This window comes from Nannospalax galili, unplaced genomic scaffold (assembly GCF_000622305.1).
Source record: "Nannospalax galili isolate Female #2095 unplaced genomic scaffold, S.galili_v1.0 scaffold102, whole genome shotgun sequence".
Lineage (NCBI taxonomy): Eukaryota > Metazoa > Chordata > Mammalia > Rodentia > Spalacidae > Nannospalax > Nannospalax galili.
In genome coordinates, this window is record NW_008351958.1 from 4,129,267 (window position 1) to 4,137,748 (window position 8,482).

Below are 8,482 nucleotides of genomic sequence, written 5' to 3' on the forward strand. Positions count from 1 at the left end.
AGACAGGGTTTCCCTGTAGCTCCAGCTGACCTAGAACGCACTATGTAGATCAGCTGACCTTAAACTCACAGAGATCTGCTTGCCTCTGCAGAGTGCTGGGATTAAATTTAAAAATACATTTTTATTCCTTTTTTTTTTTGGTCTTTTTGAGACAGAGTCTCCCTGTAGCCCCAGCTGACCTGGAACTCGCTATGTAGACCAGGATGGCTTCGAACTCACAGAGACTCACAGAGATCCACCTGCCTCTGCCTCCTGCGTGCTGGTATTTAAAAAAAAAAAATTACTTTGAAGTTGGTGGGATGAGCCCAGTGGGTAAGAGTCCTTCTGCACAAACATGACAACCTTAGTTCAGATATCCAGCACCCAATGTAAAAAGCTGGGGCATGCCATGTGCACCTGTAACCCCAGAGACAGGAAAATGGCTGGGGCTCGCGGCCAGCCAGCCTAGCAAAAATAAGCAAGCTCCAGGTTCAGTGACAGATGGTCTCAAGGATATAAGGCAGAAAGTGATACAGAAAGACAACATCATCTTCAGATCTCCACACATGCGCATGGGCATGCGCATACACTGTATACAATTACTTTGAATGTTTTAGTATTTCTTACAAGTGCTCTTGGTATCTGTATTTTTATTTCTTTTCTACTTCTCTTTCACATTTTCTAAGGGAATGGTATGCTGCTGAAAGATCCTGACTACAGACGATTTTAAGTTTTAGTCAAATTATTTTAGCTTTGAGTCCTTTTTTTCTTTTTTACTCTTTAGAAAGAACAAGTGGAAAGTGGTATCTAACAAATAAGAAACAACAGGCTACTTTTAAGATTACAACTTTTTTAAAATAATATTTATTATTTTTATGTGTATGTGTATTGCCTGCATGTAGGTAAGTGCACCCATGTCGTGCAATGCCCATGGAGGTCAGAAGAGGCTGCTGGATCCCCTGGGACTGGAGTTACAGACAATTGTTAGCTGCCATGTGGGTGCTGGAATTCGAACCCAGGTCTTCTGCAAGAACAACCAGTGTTCTTAACTGCTGAGCCATCTCTCTAGCCCCTTTAGATTACAACTTTTAAGGTTACAAAGTCTTAGATGTCACCAATCTCTTGATCATCTAAGCTGAAGAAGGACAAACACCCTATTGTTAGCTGTTCGTGGAAAGAACACATGTAACAAAGAAGTAACGGAAGCCTCTGTCCAGCAGGCATCAAAGACTAAGGCCCTCAGTCCAAAAGCCACAAAACTGAATCCTGCAAGAGCCAGAAGAAAAAGTGGGGAATGTCTTCCACCAGTCAAGCCTTCAGATGTGACAGCAGTCCCACCTAAAGGCTGCTGGCAGCCTCAGACATAAGAGACCAGAGGCCACAAGCAGCTAACACGGAAGCTGTTGAGATAATGCTTGCTTATTGCTTTAAAGTCTGAAATAAATTTATTATGCAACACTGAATACAACGTACTAGGAATTTCACCGCTAAAATTCAACACTCCTTTGGTGCTTTAGGTATTAGCCTAAAATAAATTCCCTGTTCAATATGAGTAACATTAGGGTTTGAAAATGTTAAGTGTAGGGACTGGAGAGATGTCTCAGTGGTTAAGAGCATTGGCTGCTCTTGCAGAGGACCTGGGTTCAATTCCCAGTACCCACATGGCCACTAACAACTGTCCATAACTCTAGTTCTAGGGGAATCCAATGCCCTCTTCTGACTGCCACCAGCATCACGCAATACAGGTACACTCATACACATGCAGGCAATACATTCATACACACACACACACACACACACACACACACACACACCAATAGGGGCTGAAGAGATGGCTCAGCAGTTAAGAGTACTGGCTGCTCTTGTAGGAGACCCAGGTTTGAATCCCAACACCCACATGGCGGCTAACAACCTCTGACACCATCTTGACCACAGGCACTGCACAACATGGGTGCACTTACATACATGCAGGTATAACACTCATACACATAAAATAAAAAACAGATTAATAAATCAAAATAATAAATGAAATATTTTTTAAATAAAAAAGAACATGTTAAGTCTAAAACTTAAACCTTTACATTTTTAATTCAAAAGCTGAATTCACTAAAAAGTGCAACATTCTAGAGACTCATAAGTGGTCAAAGTGCTGAGAATAATTGATTACTGAGTGCTCAGTCCTAATGAGATGCCTACATCAACCCACACAAGGCTCAGGAAATACTGCAGACGAGGAGGCAGAAAGAATGTAAGAGCTGGAGGATGGCAAAGAGCGCTGTGAAATGCTGTTTTCTGTATATGACATGGCCATTGCACTCATGAACTCAGAGCAGCTGTGGTTACCTGCACAAAATCTACACAAGACCAAACCAGTAAATAACTCCAGCATGGATTGGGAGGGACTCATGAGACTCCACCCCTATCTGAGGAGCTGTGGGCAACTGATGACTGCTGGAGCTGAAAAAGCCATATTTCTTAGGAGGGTGGCCACTTGTAGGTGGCCCATACTCATGTAGGCAGCATTAGTTGGAGTGGCTTATTTTTAAAAATTAATAAATAAAAAATAACAGGACATGAAGGTGGTAGGGGCAGATGTGAGGAGGGTTTAGGGAAGTGGGAATGCGGGATTTAGGAGTGGACATGCTCAAGATACATTGTACATGTGCAAGAAATTTTCAAAACTTAAATTTAAAGTATTTGTTAACATATAGTGTTAGTCAAATGTTCTTAAAACACACAACATATAACTATAAACAAAAACCCAATCAGTTCTCTTTTTTTTAATTGAAAACAACTCATCTGAAAGATAAAAGTATAAATAAATCACTAAAAACATGTTACTGATTTAGTGCCCTTTATTCCCTAAAATTTCACACTTGTTAAGCACTAATCAACTATGAGACATATTTGTTTTTATTTATTACACAACTCTACATTAAAAATATTTACCTTGCTGGGTGTGGTATCTTTAATCCCAGGACTAGGGAGGCAGAGGTAGGAATTCCAGGCCAGCCTGGTCTACATAGGGAGTTCCAGGCCAGCTAGGACTACACAATGAAACTGTCTCAAAAAAAAAAAAATTGTTAAAAATATTTATCTACAGGGCTGTATGTATTTCTCCAATACTAGAGTTTGGGAACACAAATGACTTCAAGAAGTAGGTACAGTAAGATACTGGGTGTGTTTCTTAAGTCCTAATCTTGATATACAAAGGTATTATATGAATTTATAAATTATATATATACACACACACTCTATAAACCTCCCTCTCAATTATAAAATGAGCTGTATAAACTGAAATAGCAACTACTATGCCTATAATAACATTCTGTAACCAAGTACCACTCTAAAACTATTCTTTTTTTTCATCAAAGAAGCTACACTAGACTTACATCAATATAAAAATTATTATTTATAAGTATATCATGGACAATTCAGAATTCTGAGATGGCATGTATCTTTAAGACTTCACTTCTTCTTTAAAGATATGTCAAGTGTTGTACCCAGGGGTCCCAGGGTAGGCTCCAGGCTCCGGGCGGACATTTAAAAAATAAAAAATAAAAATAAAAAGATTTGTCCAGTGTCCTATGTTTTCAACAATTTGATAAAATAACAAGACATATCAAAAGACCCAGAGTAGCCTCTTGCCCAAAAAGTATCCAGCTACAGTTCAATCCTACTACAACTACATACTTTTAAAGAAACCTATTCAAGTATCTCCAAACTGCCCTACAGTGATATTCATCAAGGTACATGAGGACATGCAGTTCCAGACTCCAGGCCACCAAAAGAAAATGGAGAGGGTGCTACAAATTGGAGAAGACTCACAACTAATGAGGAATGAACGGTTCAATTTGTTTCTGCTGATGTAACATATTACTTTTATTGCAAATTACATTTTTCCATGGTAAATTAAAAGCTATAAAAGTTAAATGTACATGATCCTGAATAAATGCAGTTTTAGGAAATGCATAAAATCTACAAACTTTTTATATCAGTATGCAGTTCACAAGTGGTAGGTTTTTCTCACCTAAATGCCCTATTTGAAGATGTGGAAAGCAAAAATATTTACTATTTTCATTCACAGACTAAAAACTACACAAAATTTAAGTATCAATTCAAACTTGACTTTAAAAAAATTCATTTAAAGGAATTCATCCTTTAAAATTTTTCTTGAGGGCTGGAAAGATGGCTCAACAGTTAAGAGCACTTGCTGCCTTTTTTCAAACTTATTTGTTTTTATTTTATGTTATTTTATGTCTGAGTATTTTGCTTGCATGTATGTAAGCACACCCATGCTGTGCAATGCCCACAGAGGTCAGAATGAAGGCTGGAACTGGAGTTACTACCAGCTGTGAGCAACCATGTGGGTGCTGGGAACCAAACTCCAGTTTTCTGCAAGAACATCCAATGCTCTTAACTGCTGAGCCATCTCTCCAGTCCTTACTGCTCTTGCAGAGTTATGCTCCAAGCATCATAGCTCACAACCATCTGTAACTCTAGCTCCAGGGGACCCAACGCCCTCTTCTGGCCTCTGCAGGTACTGTATGCACATACATACACATAAGCAAAACACTCACATTAAATAATCAATAAACCTCTAAAAATTAAAACGTTTTTGAATATCATTTTTAAGTAGTTAACAAAATACTGCTGTTAAAGAAAACTAAATTATAAATTTTAATATTTCTAAAAGCCACTGAAAGATTTTAAGCATGCAGAAGTTTTACTCCACCAGGGAGGAAAAAAAAGGGACACCAACATTTACCAGACACCAATTTTATGATATGTGCCATATTCTGTCAATTTTATACTCATTTATTCCTCAATGGCTTGAGATGTAGATTCATTTTCTAGAGGTTAGGCTATTTGCCCACAGTCAGATGCACATTGGTAGAATTAAAACCCAGTTCAGACAGATCCAAAGTCCTCTTCTCCTCAGTAAATACTAAATTATGAAAGATCTGCTTCTTCAATTTTTTTCCTGTGCCAAACTAAAGGACTTGGCTGGGCATGGTAGCACAAGCCAGTGGTCATCACAGCACTTGGAAGGTGGAGGCAGGAGGATGAGATTATCCTTACTACATAGCAAGCTGAAGGCCAACTTGGGGTATGTATCTCAAAAGAAAAAATAAAGAACTAAATAACCAAAAAGAAAAAGTCAAGGACTTAATGTCTAGGATAACACAATGGCAAAGCAGCTATATGAAACTTTGGGGAGAGAGCTAAGAGATGGCTAGGTGGTTAAGAGCACTGGCTATTCTTGCAGGACCCAGGTTCAGTTCCCAGCACCAACATGGCAGCTTACAACCATTCATAAATCCAGTTCCAGGGGGACCAATACCCTCTTTTGGCCTCTGAAGGCACTGCATGCACATGATGCATTTACATACATACTTATCATATGTAAACTCCATGTTAACTTCAAACATTGAGCTTCCAGTAAAGACTCTCAGGAGGGCAATGAAAGCACTCGAGCGGACAAATGCTGAGGGTCCCCAATCTGATTTCGGTTTTCAAGAATGGACACTGTGGTGGACTTCTACAATCAACCAATGACATAAATATAAACTATAATTATTGTGGACAGCAGCTCTCTAATATTTTCTAGAACACCTCTGAGCAAACATTTCTATGTGCAACTTTTACAGCACCTATACAGTCTAGTATTAACAGGTAGTTCAATTTTATATTATCAAGACACTATTTTTCTCTCCACACATATAAATGATCAGACACAAAGCACTCAGAGCACAAAAGAAAAGGAGGTAAGAGCCAGGTATGGTGGTCAGGGGAGACTGAGGCAGCAAGATAGGGAGCTCAAGGACACCTTAAGCTACATAGCAAAATCCTACCTCAGAAAGAGTTTTTAATTTAAAAAAAAAAAAAATGAGGGGCTGGAGAGATGGTTCAACAGTTAAGAGCACTGGCTGCTCTTGCAGAGGACCTGGCACCCATATGGCAGCTAACAACCATCTGTAATCCAATTCCACAGGATCTGATGGCCTCTTCTGACCTCCAAAGACGCTGCACAACATGGATGCACTTACATACATGCAGGCAATATACTCGTACACACAAAATAAAAATAAATAAAACTTTTAATTTTTAAAGAGAGAGAAAGAGATGGAGTTGGGCTGGAGGTATAGCTCAGTGGTAGAATGCTTTCCCAGAATGTGGAAGGAGCTGGGTTCAATTTTCAGCACCACAAAGAATAGTAAGAACACTAAAGAAGTCAGAGGTACAAAGAAAAGAATCCAGTATTTTGACCAACTTCTTATTCTAGGACCTAAACAGGAAATCCTTTCGGCCTCACATTCTGTGTTATTTCTATATTTAATATATTTTTAATTATATTTATTTATTGGGGGAGCATGCATGGGCCACAGTGCAAACATGAAGGTCAGAGGGCAATTTTTGAGCCCTGGATCCCAGAGACCCACATGGAGTAAGGAGAGAACTAGCTCTCACTATGGAGCCTACGCTGTCCTTGAGCTCCCCATCCTCCTCCACCAAGCCTGATGATGTGAGATCCCCACATGGTGGAAGGAGAAAGCCCACTCACACAACTTCTCCTCTGACCTCCACACAGCACCATGTGGCTGAGCCATCAAGACAGCCTACTTATTTTCATAGTTCTCTGGAAAAGCAGACCACGCCATTCCTTCCTAGAACCTCATTCCACACAAGCCAAGTAAGGTAAAATGTAAAATTCAATCATTTTCCATGCTGACAAAGAAGCTGTGGTATACCTACTTTGCCCATAAATAACATAGGTAGAAAAAAACTGTGTGTAACAGAGAGTAAATGATAAATGGGCATAATGGCAACAGGTAAATAGGAGTAAAGGGTAAAAGGATGTTCTCTGTATTATTCTTATTCTTGAAAACTGTTTCCAAACAGAGGGTTAAAAATTGAGAATTGTATGCTATTTGAAATTTACTTACTTGGATTATATAGCAACATTTTTACACACTGTTTCTTAAGGAAAAACTAATTTTTGAGGACTTAAGCAGCATACCCTACCAACAAATCATCACTCAGACATAAATGTGTATCATACTGCCATGCAGAGAGATGAGGCAAAGGTTAGTAGAGCTGAGACTCTGCACAAATCAGGTAGTTCAGCCTCACCTGCTTCACAGGTTTAACACAGGCCTGCTGCAAAATACAGCAAAACCGCAATCAAGTGATATGTGATATCTTGGGTTTGCTGTAAACAGAGACAATCCGAACAATGAAAAACTTGCTGTATTTCAAAGCAATCCAGGAGAGTGAGTCTTGGTTTTGATTTTTCTTAAGTGAATAACATTTTTCCACAATTCAATTCATGATGGTATATTTGAATGATCTTAACAGAGGATGGAGCCAGGTGTGATAGTGCACACCTTTAATCCCAGCACTCCAGAGATAGAGGCGGGCAGATCTCTGTGAGTTCGAGGTCAGCTTGGTCTCCATTTCGAGTTCCAGGCCAGCTGTGGCTACAGGGAGACCTTGTCTCAAAATAATTTTAATAAAAATGGATGGGGAAGAAGCATCCTACTGCAGAATTCTACAAGGTTACTATCTCGCCCCCCCCTGCCCATTGCAGTTTTGATTTCAAGCGTTTGCCTTCCTAAAACGTAATTATAAAAATTCCAGTAATGCTCAACGCAAGTTCACCAAAATTGTAAGATCGAGCCCTAATTGATGAAGATTTCCACTTACCGAAATTCATTTAAAGGATCTACCCTAATAGAATGGTCCATCTCTACTCAAATAGTGTTCTTAACCTTTATGGGCCCATAAAGAAAACAGCTCACAATGCAAAATTTTGTACATAATAATTGCAGGGACTTCCAGAACTCCCCCTCCCAACCCCGACCCCGCTCCCAACTGGGCCATTAGCCCCGCCTCCTTCCTAAGACTCCCAGCTCTGCTCGCCTCAATTGCCTCTGCGGAACTGTCCCCCTCACCATTCCCTGCCCGCCTGGGCAGAGGCCGGAGTCCCTGCCCTCGGGGTTCTGCAAGCGAGCTTTTGTCTCTCGCCCAACTCCCTTCGCCCTGGCAAGGTCATGACTGCCAACTACCCCTTTAAGCCGAGCCATCACAGTAGTAGTTCGCAAGAGCCACTACGGCGGCACTTGCTGTCACAAGATACATTCTGTCCCCCGGCCCCACCTACCTTCCCCATTCCGGCGAGTTATGTCTTCGCCACTTGCCCATTACACAGAAACAGCCACCGCCACCAGCCCCGGGCCGTCCCCGAGGACCCTCCCCGGCCTCGCAGCCCCGCCGCCCCGCAGGCCCGGGCGGCCTCCCAGCCAGGCCCGCCCAGCCATCCCCGCAGGGGACCCCGGCCCCACCGGCTCCTCCCCTCCGGACACCTGTGCCGCCCCCCCCGCCGCACACGCCCCCCCATCCCCCTCCCGCTCCGTCGCCGGGCCCCGAGGGTGGCGCGGAGAAGCAGGCCGCGAGAGGCCGCTCTGCGGCTCCCCAGCGCCCTCTGCCTCCGCCCGCCGCG

The 8,482-nt window shown here is 41.7% G+C and overlaps 1 protein-coding gene across 2 annotated transcripts in view; it reads right to left on the reverse strand.

Moving 5' to 3' along the window:
• The window catches only part of Stau2 (staufen double-stranded RNA binding protein 2), a 329,426-nt gene extending 321,259 nt beyond the window's left edge, over window positions 1-8,167 (reverse strand). The window contains exon 1 of one of the 2 annotated variants that reach the window (XM_017802151.2): window positions 8,144-8,167. The gene's annotated coding sequence lies outside the window, so the exon portion shown is untranslated. The remainder of the gene's footprint in view (window positions 1-8,143) is intronic. The other variant, XM_029553988.1, reaches the window with a different exon arrangement.
• Between the last annotated feature and the right edge of the window lie 315 nt (window positions 8,168-8,482).